The sequence below is a fragment of the Rhynchophorus ferrugineus genome, unplaced genomic scaffold (assembly GCF_030347505.1).
Source record: "Rhynchophorus ferrugineus isolate W39M unplaced genomic scaffold, kcgeb_rfMv2 rfM2, whole genome shotgun sequence".
Lineage (NCBI taxonomy): Eukaryota > Metazoa > Arthropoda > Insecta > Coleoptera > Curculionidae > Rhynchophorus > Rhynchophorus ferrugineus.
The window spans coordinates 2,692,905-2,698,841 of NW_027472581.1; positions in this window are offsets into that span (position 1 = coordinate 2,692,905).

Below are 5,937 nucleotides of genomic sequence, written 5' to 3' on the forward strand. Positions count from 1 at the left end.
AGGATGTTTCGCGAAAAGTAATATAATTAATCCTGAGAATTATTGTAGGTAAACCCTTATACTATAAAACTAATTACTTACACCAACACGTTCAAATACCGACTGTCATCTGGAGACATGTGGATAGACTATATTATCATGCCAATATAGAAGTAATACTCTTGGATAACAACTGAACAGGACACAGACTCAAAAGAATCAAACATTTTGATTTTTTTGGTGTGGTGGAATGTAGATAGGTGCATTTAATAGAAAAATAGCAGTGTTAATACATACACATTATTAGACTAAGATAGCGCCGATGAGTTCTCCTAGATACCTAGATATATGTTACTATAAAGGTAAATTGTAGGTTAGTCGGCAACGACTAGAAATAAATTAAAGCTATAAAAAAATATCTAGAATCTACTATTAGTGTAAATAACTAATGAAAATTAAAAGATATAGAAGCATGAATAGAATCAATAGAAGAGTCCACAGCCACTGATTTGTTCGAATCAAGGATGATCCGAAAAATTATTTGTAGCAGCGGAAACACAATCAACAAGTTGCTTCTTTCGATCAATGGAACAATGTATCTTAAGAAGTAAAATTGATTAATAGATTACAAACGTAAACATCGACCAGAAGCAAAATCTTGAATAATAAATGTAGTTTTCGACTTTTTTCCAATAACGAATTGGAATTTTAAAAAATCGTATTAATATTCCAAATAAAATAACGGCAAAATCCCCCGCAAAAAAATATTGCAATAAAAATATTTATAGCCGATTCGGTTTCCATGCCTGTCATATATTATCGCTTCATAAAAGAGAATTGTACATAACAAGGTAGCAATTCATGGCATGATGCGGAATTCTATATAGACTGGCTTAATTTGCATAGAAACACGTATAGACACAAATTTTACCAAAAAAAAAAGAATTTTTTCTTTGGCAATATGTAGAAACGTGATATAACCTGACACATTTGTGGCATTGTAAGAAATATATTTAAAAAGGGATTTTGGTGATGCATTATTCATGGCTGTTTTTTTTAGAACATATTAGTATTTTAAGCATAAGATACTATGTTTTACGTATGTTTAATAATTTTATTAAATGGTTCCGACAATTTATAATTAGGAGAAAATAAACATAAGAATTTTGAGTTAGCATTTAGAGACCTGGAGAGTATATTATAAGAGAAATCAGCACATACACCGAGTAATGGCTGATACGGGTTTCAAACTTCACTCAAAAATATCAGTTTTGACTTAAGAAAATTGTGGTCTTATCAGAATAGTGGCAAAATTCGTCGATTAAATATGACATATGCCACTGGTCAGTGGTTAACATTCCCCAGCCTATTATGATTCACCATATTAAAAATCTCATAAAATATATATCATCATGATACATTCTTATTATCGATTTTTTTGTCTATCCAGTATTAGAAAATAATTAAAGTGGTTAATGAAATTGTAATAAAATGAATCTCTTGGGAATGACGAATCGAAAAATTAAAAGTGTAGGAAAGATCATTACTACTAAAAAAAGTTATCACACCAATAGCTTGATTAATGGTATTTTTCTTTCATTATCCCGATACGATATGAGATTGCTTTTTTCCTAATTTCGTCTAATATATTATAGTTTTTCTACTTGCTATATTTGGACTATTCGTTTCTAAATATTAACAGAAGTAAAAGATACTAATGGATTTCTTTTTAACGTACAGGTGGAGTATCGAAATTGTATTTTTCTTATTTATACCAACAAAATCAATACCCGATAACAACATATGTAAAGAGAGATAGGGATCCTTACAAGGTGTTATTAATTATGTATAATGTATTTCCGTTCTGATTTTGGCAGCTTAAACTGGCTCTCGCTATGAGAAGCTGAACACATTCCTCTAAATATTATTAAACTTCTTCAGGTGACCTTAAAAACGAGCCTAGGAAATACAACACAGCCTTCAATTACAATATAGGATGAAGTTCAGTTTTAGTGAGCTTTTTCCTGTACAGAGCTGCAAAAAATATCCATCCATACTAAAAGAAGTCACAAAATACTACAGTTTGAGCAGCACTCGAATTAAGAGTCAGAAAGAGAAAAAAATAGAGATGTTCCAGGCTCTGTTGACGAGTTCTAAACCGTAAAAAATGTCAATCAATCACACTTGGAGCATTTGACTTGAGTAGGGAGGGAATTGGTGGCATTTATGGGCTTCATAGTTCAATGCAAAGAAAATTGAGCATAAAAGCCATCTTATACTTAAAGAAATATAATCTATGATCTAATTAAATATTTATATTAACCGGGAACTATATATTATTTAAAAATACTTAAATCTTATTAACATTTTCCCCTAATACTAAAAGAAAACAGTTTAGTTCGAAATTATTCCACAGACAAAACAGCTTATTTCGAACTTTTTGAGAGCTTTATTAGCATCTCAATATTAATTTTCATCGTAAATTAAGCCCTTTGCCGGAAATAAAGGCTCTTTTATTATTTATATGCAAATATTTTTCTCCAGTTTTAATCAAATCTACGCTATTGCTTCATTATTACTCTATCTGAATTTAATTGTTTCTTATATATTGTTATGATTCAGTCTTTACTCTATAATCGAGGAATGAACCTAAACTGAATACAGGATGCGTGAAAAACTAATCCATGACACCTCAGTTAAAATTCCACAATAAAAAAAACTTATATGCCCATTTTATTTATCGGATTGCTTTATATATAATTGTTATATGTTCCTATAATCAAAGAATATTTAAAATTTAAAAATGTCCTGGAACCTATTAAAGTATTATCGAATCCACATAACTGCAGACACAAAACTTCATCAAAATTGGCCCAACCGTATAGGAGGAGTTCAGTTACATAGACACAGACAGAAGAACTATACATGTATAAAAATAAAGCGATTGACCAATCAGCTTCAAGAAATTTTTAGGGTCAAGACAATGCATGTAATCCAACGTATCGTAAGTTTTAAGGATGATGTCATGGTCAGCCTGTTATAAGATCTAGTGCCTTCAGAACGGTGACCTCCTTGTTGAGTAAAAATTATTTTGAAGGGGAACAGGAACGTTGGGGAATAAGTTATTTTAGTTTATCCTAATCGATGAATTTAAAGCCATAACAGAATGGGGTTTATTGTTTTGATTCTAAAAATTTTGTTTTTAATATTTCGACCTAGCCAATAGCTGGAAAAGCCCTTGGCATTCTTAAAAAGTACCGATTTAGGCTGCCATAGGAACCAACCATCGATCATGAAACAATTTTACAACATCTGCATTAGTCCTGATCACTGAACTGAAAGTCTGCCTAACATTTATTATTGTCTTTAGGCAAGAATGAAAAATCGGACAAGGAAAATGATCCCAGTCACGCCAGTAACCAGGCTGGGTAAGACCGGATGTCTTCCGGGATGATCTCCAAGTTAATCACATACCGGTCACAGACTTAACGCTCTTAAGGTCCAAGGCCCGTGGTTCGGAGTCCACGCTAAACAGTAGCTCCAGTCCAGATAAAAAATAGTTGGTAAAAAGGAGACCCTAAAATATACATAAAAGAAATAAAATAACTGGCAACTTTTGATACAACATAGCAGAAACATTATATATTCTACAGTCATATTGTGCAATCATTGTTTTTCCATAGAAGTGGCATTAGTGGCATAGTTAAAAATTCAAAATACTTTTGTACCAACCCCTTGCTTCAAAACATTAAGTTACGTCCATCTGATAAATTGACAAAACTTATTGAACAGCACAGTACCATGCAAAACAGTCTCATAACTAAATTAAAATAAACTAATCGATATGTATTAAAATATGAATTAACTCAATCAAGCAAATAACAAAATAATTTATTATGCAACAGGAAACATTCTGAATTTTCCCGCACAGAAAATCAATTAAACTATATTAAACTTTAAAGGTAATCGGTTTATAATTACATTATATCGAAATAAATACAATTTAATGAAATAGAAGCTAGAAGCCAAAGACTTTTGCTTTTAAGGGATTGCGGAAAAAATTTGACAAAATGTCAAAGATCAAATGTCATTTTAATTCGATATATTCAGAAACCGCATAACCTTTCCAGCAGGGGTACTCAACACCTCAACATCAACCCTCGTCGAAAACTAAGAACTTTAATTAATGGCATAACATTATGCCGGATTGGGGTTGAATTGGTACGTGATCATATTTCAACTCTCTCTCTAGTAGGCTAATTAATTTTCAGTTGTGGTTATCTCATCGTAAATTTGATTCTATTTATACATATATACATTGATCGCTGGGTTAAATTCCTTTAAACTCTAGAATAATAGCTAACATTTAAAAGTAGTAAAATATTCAATCATTTTAGGATGAACAATATAATATGAACACCATTTTCTTTAAGATAGCTGTAATTTTTCACGAAATAGATTCCAACACAATATGATCCCATTGTAGTATCAGTACCATCGACAATTATTTTGCTAATATCAGCAATAGAAATATAAGACTTACTCTATGACCTAAAACTTATCAGAACGGTTCAAGTATGTTAAAGTCTGGCGATTTTTCTAGATAGGACAGCATTTAGTTATATTCTAATGCTTCTTAAATATAATTGAAATTATTTGTTATGATCTCAAATCCTCTATAAAGTAGATAATAATTCGTTTAAAAATATTATAGGTATTATAGATAGTATAAAAATTAGTGTTGGGGACTATCGACTGAAAACCACTATCGACTGTTTAGTAATTGACTACTTTTTTACTTACGCTATTTTTGGTCCGACTGATTTTGTAACTATTTACTATAGACTGTTTCAGTCGTGAACTTTTGGATACTATTGTTGGTTCAACTAGTTTCATTCGATCGTCGTCGTAGCCGCGACCTTGACAAAAATGTACCCAATTTATGCTTATATAAATTTTTATGTAATATATACAGTTTTATGATTTTTTTGGTAGTTTGCTTGTAAATAACAATATATTGTATATTAATATAGCAGCATTTTTGAACGATATTTTTCAAGATTGTTAATGTAATAAGGTAAAAAATTAAAATTGTGAATGATAAATAGTAAAATACTTTTGACTGTTTTTATGACAATCATAGGTAATATTTTGATTACTCTATCGATTTTTGTTAAAAAATATTTCCGTTCAATAATAAATAAAGCATTCTATTAAATTACTAGTCACAGATTACAGATAAAATTCCAGTTAAAAAAGAATAGTATAATTATTACAACTAGAAATAAGAATAATATCGAAAAACTAAAGATCTGATCGCAAATATGAGAGAAATGTAACGTCGCCTATTGAAAGTTGTGTTTCGGTTAGATGAGGAAAGAGAGGATCAAGAGAATTTATCACTTATAATGTATGGTAGGTTCTGAGCATACTACAACGTGTGGCAAAAGTCCCGCTAGCATGGACGTAATTTTCGCTGAATGGCAGTAATGGAATGATTATTTTCAATAAATATTGTTACTATTTCTGCTCGTTCTTGTGGCATCTATTTATGTATAATGAAAGTTGGATATATACACAACACAATGGTTAAAGCGAAAGTGAGCTAAACGTCATATAACCAAGATCGCGCGCAATCAAAATTGTGGCGGGACTTTTGCCTCACTTTATATCATGGTCAAAGTGTTAAATGTACATCCTTCAAAAGCACTTCAAGTATGTTTACATAGTGTATTATCATCTTGCAATATAACTATATCATTGAAGATGTTGAGATGTTAATTTGTTGTAATCCGAGCAGTGATGAGAATACAAGGACCAGCTGAATATCACGATATTACAATTGAAATCATAAATCATTTTTGCCCCCACCATTATTATGTGTAAGAAGTGAGCAGTTCGGATTTCAGGCTTTTTTAAAAGTTTTCCATACATAAACTCGGCCGTTTGTAGGAAGCG